This window comes from Phocoena phocoena, chromosome 1 (assembly GCF_963924675.1).
Source record: "Phocoena phocoena chromosome 1, mPhoPho1.1, whole genome shotgun sequence".
Lineage (NCBI taxonomy): Eukaryota > Metazoa > Chordata > Mammalia > Artiodactyla > Phocoenidae > Phocoena > Phocoena phocoena.
In genome coordinates this window covers 130,699,250-130,709,292 of record NC_089219.1, presented here as the reverse complement: position 1 = coordinate 130,709,292, position 10,043 = coordinate 130,699,250, and the positions used below count along the sequence as shown (strand labels likewise).

General features: G+C 36.9%; 1 non-coding gene across 1 annotated transcript; it reads right to left on the bottom strand.

Annotated features, from left to right (window-relative positions):
- Nucleotides 1-538: 538 nt before the first annotated feature.
- Nucleotides 539-645, bottom strand: LOC136141270 (U6 spliceosomal RNA). Its single transcript, XR_010657725.1, has one exon. It is a non-coding gene; the product is annotated as a U6 spliceosomal RNA (small nuclear RNA).
- Nucleotides 646-10,043: the final 9,398 nt, after the last annotated feature.

Sequence of the window (10,043 nt, the reverse complement as noted above, 5' to 3'; positions counted from 1 at the left end):
ATCTCAAAAATGAGCAGAGCAACTGATGTAAAAATTCTACTTCTAATATTTATTTTTGGGAACTAATCAGAAAAATGTTCAAGGATAGATCTATAATTTCAATAGTATTGTTTACAAAGCTGAAAATGTCCCAGAGTTAATTAATGAATGTGATGATACTTCTATACATTGTAAAATGTGCAGTCATTTAAAATATCTATATACATATACATGGGAAGAAATTCATAATACTAATAATAAAGTAGGTTCTGAAATAGTATGTATAGTTTGACCTCTCAAATTTTTAAAAATTCTATAGCTGTAGACATGAATGCTTACAAAAAAAAAAAATACCAAAATGTTCTCAGTGACAGAATTATGGATGCTTATTCTATTTGTCTTCTTGTATCTTCTATTTTTCTTTAATAAAGATGTACTGTTTATGTAATAACATTTTAATTGAAGTATAATTGATATACAATATCATATTACTTTCAGGTGTACAACACAGTAATTATATATATTCATATATATTGAAATGGTCACTATGATAAGTCTAAAAAATATGGAATGCTTCACAAATTTGCATGTCATCCTCACGCAGGGGCCATGCTAATCTTCTCTGTATCGTTCCAATTTTAGTATATATGCTGTCAAAGTAAGCACTATAATAACTTTTTTTTTTTTTTTTTTTGCGGTACGCAGGCCTCTCACTGCTGTGGCTCCTCCTGTTGGGGAGCACAGGCTCCGGACACGCAGGCCCAGCGGCCATGGCTCATGGGCCCAGCCGCTCCGCGGCATGTGGGATCCTCCCGGACCGGGGCACGAACCCGTGTCCCCTGCATCAGCAGGCAGACACTCAACCACTGCACCACCAGGGAAGCCCTAACATTTTAATGACCATTTTATGAACAGAAGTATCCTCACTGAAGGTTTTCTCTCCAAAGGATGAGTGCAGGAGTATGAAGATGTCCTGAAGGTGAAGCTGAATGAGAAGTACATATGTTCAGGAGGGATGTCTAGCAGGAGAAACGACAAAGAACTCTTATATATGCCCCAAAAATGAATAAATGAGCAGAGATATTTTTAGGTCACCATTTGCTTCTATTTTGGGGGGCTTTAAAAATTCTTCATCTGGAGAAATAAGCATTCATAAATTTGGGGGTATGGGATGAGATGGAGTAGGGAAATTCAAATATTTTCTGGCAGCAACTTTACTTCTGTCAATGTTTGTTTATCCCATCACCAAGGGAAAATGGTTCACAATAGTCTCGACCATCAGAAACATCTCAGGATTTCAAAAATACAGTAAGAATAATCATTATTGATGCTTTTGCAGCACTCTTCAAAATGTTAAAAAAAAAATTCACTAACATCAAATAGTGTCTGTAATAAACCTATGAGCCAAATCAAATCAATATGATTCACAGGGTCATCATGAAATGCAGGTTTCCAAACTGCTGACACACAGAAGTATCTGTTTCGGTCAAGGATCTTGGTAGCAGTAATAGAGACCAGCTCTCACCGATTTAAGCAGATCAATAGTGGATTAAAAGGACATTGGGTTATATTTCCATAATCTTTAAAAATGATATTGGGTGGCTTACAGAATTGCTGGGAGGGCTTGAAAAACTAGGCTTGAAGCTAAGCAGGAGGAATAAACCACCCACAGAACTGATCTGATGAGGAAGCTGGCTAGAATAACCAACCGTCCTGGTTTTCCTGGGGCTGAATGGTTTCCAGAGATTCAGAGTTTTCCATGATAAAACTGGGTAAGTGCTAGGCAAACTGTGAGAAGATGGTCTCCCCCTACCCAAGCCCCCAACCCCCCACCACAGCCAGCGCCATGGACATCAGGCACTAGACCACACAGTCTGCCCTTTGGCCACCTCTACATTGGAAACTGTAGATTGCAGAAATGTTTCCTGTCAGTAGGTTAAGAGAGAGAGAGAGGAGAGACTGTTGCTTGTATCTTCAGGGCTGAGTCAAAAGTCCAGTAGATGTCTGATTGAAAAGACTAGGTCACATGCCTTCACCTTAGCTGCAAGGGAGGGAGAGAAAGTGACTATCTGACATCTTCCATTTCCATTATGGGAGGTATCTTTGCTCACCACCAAGATTAACACGGTGAGGAATTCTCTAAGTATAGGAAAGCAGTTCAGGTGGCCCAAATAATGACCAATTTCCACTACAAAATCCAAATTAGTTTTAATTCTCTAATATTATTTATTTAAGAACACTAAGGCAACTGTTTGTCTGGTATATAGTAGTTTCTTTGATTTAAAATTAAGTTTTAAAAGTCAGATTAACAGCATGTTACTGTAATACCACCTTAATTACTTGGCCACAAAATAGTTTATGCCTGTTATAACTTTTACAACTATGTGACAAACATAATCCTATATTTAGGTTGTAAAAAATTTAATCCTTCTGACTTTTGTCCACCACAATGGATTGTTCCCTTTCCATTATTTACCCAGGAAATTTTTTTCTCTCTTTTGTTTTTAATATGTCTAGAGGAGACAAGTGTTTGCCAAGAAGAAATGGATTTGGATGGAAACCTTTTATCGAGGACAAACCTTAAGAAGACTAATGGACAATGAGCTCTGTATAACCCTTTGGCCTTCACTCTTAACGTTTATTGTGATCAAGTGATTTGAGCAAAGGATTTCAAGTCAGTGCTCATGTATTTTTTGTAGCTTTTCATTTCTCTTACAGAATGACCTGGAACAAACCCATTGAGATTTTTTGTCTTGTCTTCATATACTGAACTATAAAATGGGAATGCCTGTAGTTAATCAAAGATAGTTTTTACTGATAGTAAACAACAAAACAATGGACGAAGAATTCTGGTCCTGCCTTTCAAGGTGTAATTGTGCAGTCTTGAGGGTATCACTTAAATTCTGTGTCAGTTTCCCCAATCTATAAATGATAATAATACCTGCACTACCTATTTCAAAATATATATGAGAAAAAGCATTTTTTAAAGTATAGAACAGTGTTAAGTATAGCAAAGTGTTATTATTGAATTACTCTTGCAGCATTTAGTGCTAAAAATGCAGAGTGCTTCCTTTGATTTTATCTAGGAGATATATCTCTGAAAATCAATTTAAAATTATAGAAGCTAATAGATGAGTCCTTTTTAGTTTGTGGTTATCTTCTGCATGGCAGATTTTTTTTATATATAAATGTATTTATTTTATTTATTTATTTTTGGCTGCTTTGGGTCTTCGTCCCTGCTCGTGGGCTTTCTCTAGTTGCAGTGAGCGGGGTCTACTCTTCATGGCGTTGCGTGGGCTTCTCATTGCAGTGGCTTCTCTTGTTGCAGAGCACGGGCTCTAGGCACGCGGGCTTCACTAGTTGTGGCGCATGGGTTTAGTTGCTCCGTGGCATGTGGGATCTTCCCGGACCAGGGCTTGAACTCGTGTCCTCCGCACTGGCAGGCGGATTCTCAACCACTGTTGAGAAGCCCTGCATGGCAGATTTTTTTTTTTTTTTTTTTGCGGTTCACGGGCCTCTCACTGTTGTGGCCTCTCCCATTGTGGAGCACAGGCTCCAGATGCACAGGCTCAGCGGCCATGGCTCACGGGCCTAGCCGCTCCGCGGCATGTGGGATCTTCCCGGACCGGGGCAGGAACCCGTGTCCCCTGCATCGGCAGGCGGACTCTCAACCACTGCACCACCAGGGAAGCTCCCTGCCTGGCAGATTTTTAAGTGGTAATTATTAATGCAGTTTTCTTACACTTACTCTTTCCTCAATGCCATTTTTTCAAAAGTTTTCTGAATTATATTTATAGTCCCTGAAGTCCTGGGGATGCTCTTCTGTGGGGTTTTTTTTTTTTTTTAACCTAAGATGTCCAAGGTATAAGACTGTATACAGGAAACAACCATTAATACAGGAAACAGAAAGTAGTATTGTTCTACTTAAAATAACTGCCCCCTAACGGAGGTATAGAATATAAGCTCCATTTATAATGAGAGGGAACAAATGGAGGGGAGGAGAATCTGTTGAAAGAGATTTGCTTGACAAATATACCATATCTACTTTGTGAAATTACCAAGCACCTAAGGACTAGAAAAGTACTCACATACCCTCTATGAAGAGGCTCCTTTGTTTCCTTTATCTCCAGCCCTTTAAATAGTGTCTGGATAATCTCATATTAACACTCTGGAGCTGTTAATTTATAGATTAAAAACTGCTGATGTAGGACAGCCATGTGATTAATCAAGATACCAGAAATACAAGCAAGGAGGCAAGATACTTATTCTGGCAGCTTCATAACTGGGACTCTTCGGTAGGAAAAAATATCTCAATCCCACTCCTTTATGAAAGTTCTTTCTATATCTCAGTCTTCACTGTCTAAACCTAAATAGAATTCCTTTCTATTTTTAATCCCCTTTCAACAAAATGAAAGCTGAATTTACACACCAGTTTTTGTCTTTTATCCATCAACACTTTAGCTGAAGAGAAACTACACTGCCTGTTAATCTCGAGTGGGATAAACCCTTCTGACTTTTCCCTCACACCTACTCTAAGTGTGTTTACCACAGAAGTCTGGCTTAGGCAAATAGTTTGATTTGCAGAGATGGTACTGCCTATTTCTCTGGGTGACCTTGAGCAACCTCTCAGATTCTTTTCCTAGAGAATGTGATATTGTTAATAAAGAACTATGTGATCTGTCTTGCCCATAATAATTTTTTTGTTGGTTGATTTCTTGATTGCAATGCAGAGCTTAGATTCACAGTACTGAAAATAATAGATCTATTTGTAAAGTTAAGCATTCAACTCAGGATTGTTTATAACTAAGAATATGAAGGAATTTGACTTAGTTCTTCATGAGACTAAAACATGCAAAATCCTACACATTAATACAAGTAAAATGCAAATGATCCCACACTATGTCCTGAGGGAACTATAAAAATGTATAAGAAATAATCCCTGATCTCAAGGATATTACAGCCTAGTAATGACTTGTTACAACAACTTCTGACACATTTTAAAAGATTCAATACAATTGAGAGTACTCGCTATGTAGAAGGCACGGTAAAAAAAAAAAAAATTACTATTGCAGTATCCTAAATAATATCTCTGAAATGTTGTGATTATCAATTAATTTTTTGTCCTTGTTTTTAAAAAAAATCAACAAGTTTTACAAGATATTTAAAACAAAGAAGAGTCCTCAGTCCTTTCACTGTTTCCAAATAAAACGACTTTCAACTGTAGGTGATTTTCTTCATATGTACCTCCATACTTTACATAACATGCTTGTATTGCTATATCATGTTCTTTCAGTTGTAGGTATTCTCTGTTGTCTTCCCTCACTCCATCACAATTAAACACATACACACACAGTCAGTTCCCATTCCTCATCAACACAATATATTGACTAGGTAAGTGTATAATGTTTATATTATTATGAGTATATATGTTTTCAGAACAGTAGTCAACTATGATCATTTTTGCAAAATGTTTTGCTTTCTCTGGAGTTAATAATTTTCATTTAAGTTTAGTTAATTTTCTAATCCTTAATTCAGTCAAACTGTCTGTCAGGTATTTAAATTTATTAATGTATACTATTAATTTCATTTTCCTAAATATTTCTGTCCGAGGGCCTCTGACCTACTCCAGCTTGGACTTGTTGCATAACTAGCAACCTAGGATCTCCCTTGACGAACATCTTGGAGATTCCTTTCACTTCTCTCCTACAACAGATGTCCTGTTTTGATGGAACACAACGTTCATTAAGTTCATGAGAAAGGATATATATAAGGGAAACAAATTTTTTGAGACATTGCATGTCTGAAAACATCTTTTTTCCCCCCTCTACATGCATACTGAGTATAGAATTCTAGGTTGGACATAATTTTCCTTCATGATTGTGAGGCCATTTCACCATTGCTTTCTGCCTTCTAGTATTGCTTCTGAAAAAGCAAAAGACATTCTGATTCTTGATCGTTTGTATGAGACCTTTTTTTTTTTTGGAAGTTTATAGGATCTTCTCTTTGTCTCCAGTGTAAATTCATGGTCATGCGCCTGGGTCTGATCTTTTTCCATCCCTGGTCATATATACTCAGTGACATCTTTCAATCTGAAAACTCATGAGCTTCAGTTCTGGGAAATTTTTATAAATCATCTTGTTATTCCTTCTCAATTGTTTTCTTATTTCCCTCTGTCTGGAACTCCTATTATTCAGTTGTTGGACCTCTTGGACTTGTTCTCTGGATTTTTTTTTTTCCTTCTCTCTAATTTCCTAGCTTTTACTCTTTTTGCTCTACTCTCTGAAAGATTTCCTCAACTGGATCTTCCAAACTTTCTGTTGAGATTTTCATTTATGCTACCACGATTTTCATTCCAAAGAATAATTTTTGCTATCTGAATATTATTTTTATGTAGCATCTTGTTTCATAAATGTAATATCTTCTCTTGTATTTAAGTTTTTTTCTCTTTGCCTAGTTGCTATCTCCTCAAACTTTCTTTCTTGTATTTATTCATTTTGGTTTTTATCTTTCTGTTATATGATTTCTTCAACTTTCTGGTACTCAATTGCTTTTTTGCTCATATTTAAGAGTAGGACACTAAAAGCTGATAGAAAGCTTTGAGCATGTCAACTCTGAGTTCTAGTGTGAAATGATATGGCTGATTTGTTTGTTAAGGAATCCCTGAATTTTTATCTTTAGCTTTATTTATGGACTGGTCTGATCCCCAGAGAAGGATCTTCCAGTCTCCTGCCTAGAAGGTCTAGGCCTCACTGCCAGTATTTTGGAGTCAACTGTGGTAAGAGGACTTAGGCCTCACACACTCACATTCTCCCATGTTTGGTACAGTACTCCACATTCAACTGTGACTGATGACCCTCAGATCAGAGACCCTCTGTTTTACCCTCTACAAAGAAAAAGGCTCTAGTCTTTTGTGGGAGGCAGGGAGTAGATAATCAATCAGCAGTATAGAGTGAGAGATAAAATTTAGCTATCTGTTTCTTCATTATCTTTCAACTAATATTCCTTTTTTAACATTCCCCCTACTTTTATTTCTATTTCCAGAGGAACCTGGTCCTGCTAATTCGTGGCTTTTTAAGCATTTCTGCAATGCAAATCAGTTTAGTTCTTGGCTTTCTCCCTGCTAGTTTAGGAATCCGTTTTCACTGGACTCCTCTCAGTAACCACCAATCTATCCGCTTCATAGCATACGAAATGTCATTAATTTTGTTTATTCTCCTGTTTTCTAGCTTGTCAGTTTATGGCCTTAAATTTTTTTTTTAACTAAGTTTTAGTGAAGTTTCAGGAGGGAGCAAAATTAGATGCATATGCAAAAGCGTTCTCCCTTTTACTGAGAACCCCCCATTTATTTTTTTGCCGGGAGACTAGTGAATCAAAGGAATTTAATCCAAACCAAAATCATGAGAGAGACACCATCAAAGGCTAACATAGCTCTCCTCTTGTTCCAGTAGGCCGTTATGAAGAGAAAAAAATGGCATGTTGCTCCACACAAAAAAATGAAAGCCCATTAAAATACGGGTAGGGTGGGCTTCCCTGGTGGCACAGTGGTTGAGAGTCCGCCTGCCGATGCAGGGGACACGGGTTCATGCCCCGGTCCAGGAAGATCCCACATGCCGCAAAGCGGCTGGGCCTGTAAGCCATGGCCGCTGAGCCTGCGTGTCCAGAGCCTGTGCTCCACAACGGGAGAAGCCACAACAGTGAGAGGCCCGCATACCACAAAAAAATATATATATATGGGTAGGGTGAAGCATTACTAACCAATGACATATTTCCTCCCACAACATTGATTTAGTACTATTAGTAAAAATTAATGCCTGCTTTTTTATTAAAATACTTTATTTTTAGAACAGTTTTAAGTTTACAGAAAAATTGTACAGAAAATACAGAGAGTTCCCAAATACCCCCCTCTCTACCCCCATACAGTTTCTCCTAATATTAACATCTTGCATTAGTGGAGTACATTGTTACAATTGATGAACCAATATTGATGCACTATTAAAGTCCGTGGTTTCCTTTAGGGTTCATTCTTTGTGTTGTACAGTTGGGTTTTTTTTTTTTTTTTTTTTTGGTTTTGAAAAATGCATAGCCTCATATATCCAGCACTACAGTATCATACCAAATAATTTCATCACCATAAAAATCCCCTTTGCACCAACTATTCAATCCTTCCTTTTTCCCCTCTCCAAATCACTGGCAACCACTGATCTTTTTACTATCTCTACAGTTTTGCCTTTTCTAGAATGTCATATTGTTGATATTATACAGTATGCAGCATTTTCACACTGGCTTCTTTCACTTAACAATGCACATTTAAGGTTTCTCATATCTTTTTGTGGATTGATAGCTTATTTCTTTTTATCGTTGCATAACAACCCACTGTATGGATGTACCACAGTTTGTTTATCTACTCACCTATCAAAGAACATATTGGTTGCTTCCAAGTTTTAGCCATTATGAATAAAACTGCTGTAAACATTTGTGTATATGTTCTTGTGTGGGCATGAATTTTCAGGTTATCTGGGTAAATACTTAGGGCATTATTGCTGGATTAGATGGTAAGATTATGTTTAGCTTTTTAACAAACTGAGGAACTGTCTTCCAAAGTCGCTATGCCATTTTGCATTCCCATCAGAAATAAATTAGAGTTCCTGCTGTTCCTCATCCTCGACAGCATTTGGTGTTGTCAGTGTTTGGAATTTTGGCCATTCCAATAGATATGTAGTAGGACCTCATTGTTGTTTTAATTTGCAATTCCCTAGTGACATAGGATGTTGAGAATCTCTTCACACATGCTTCTCATATGTATATCTTCTTTGGTGAGATGTCTGTTCAGATCTTTTGCCCATATTTAAATTGGGTTGTTTGTTTTCTTATTGTTGAATCCTAAGTGTTCTTTGTGTGGGTACAAGTTCTTTATCAGGTATGTGTTTTGAAAATATTTTCTCCCAACAGATGGCTTGTCTTTTTATTCTCTTAACAGTGTCTTTCACAGAACAGTCTTGAATTGTAGTGAAGTCCAACTTATCAGTTTTTTCTTTCATGGATCCTGCTTTAGGTGTTATATCTAAAAAGTCATCACCAAACCCAAGGTCATCTAGATTTTCTCCTATGTTATCTTCTAGAAGTTCTATAGTTTTACATTTTAAATTTAAGCCTGTGATCCATTTTGAGTTAATTTTTGTGAATGGTGTAATGTCTGTGTCTAGATTCATATTTTTACATGTAAATGTCCAGTTTTTCCTGTACCATTTATTGAAAAGACTATTTTTTTTCTTTTGGATTGCCTCTGCTCCTTTATCAAAGATCGGCTATATGTGGGTCTATTTCTGGGACCTCTACACTTTTCTGTTGATCTACATGTCTATTGTTCATCAATACCACACTGTCTTGATTACTGTAGCTTTACAGTAAGTCTTAAAGTCAGGTAGTGTCAGTCCTCAAACTTTTTTCTTCTTCAGTATTGGGTTGGCTATTGAGTCTTCTGCCTCCCCATATAAATTTTAGAGGAAGTTTGTCAATATCCACAGAGCAACTTGCTGGGATTTTTATTGGGATTGCATTAAATCTATAGATAAAGTTGAGAAGAAGTGACATCTTAACGACATTGAGTGTTCCTATTCATGAACATGTAGCTTTCCTCTTATAGATCTTACACATATTTAGTTAGATTACACCTAAGTATTTCCCTCTCTCTCTCTCCACCCCCTCCCTCAATTTGTGCCAAAATAAATGATGTTTTGCTTTTAAGTTCAAAATCCAATTATTCCTTGATAATATGTAGGAAAACAATTGGCTCTTGTATATTAACCCTGTATCCTGCAACCTTGCTATAGTTGCTTACTAGTTTCAGAAGCATTTTTTGGTTGTTGATTCTTTGGGATTTTTGTACATAAACAATCATGTCATCTGTGAACAAAGGTGGTTTTATTTTCCTTCCCAATCTGTATACCTTTTAATTCTTTTTCTTGTCTTATTACACTTGTTAGGACTTCTATTATGATGTTGAATAAGAATGGGGAGAGGAATTCTGATCTGGGGAGAGGTTCCATGAGTAATTTAATCAGTCC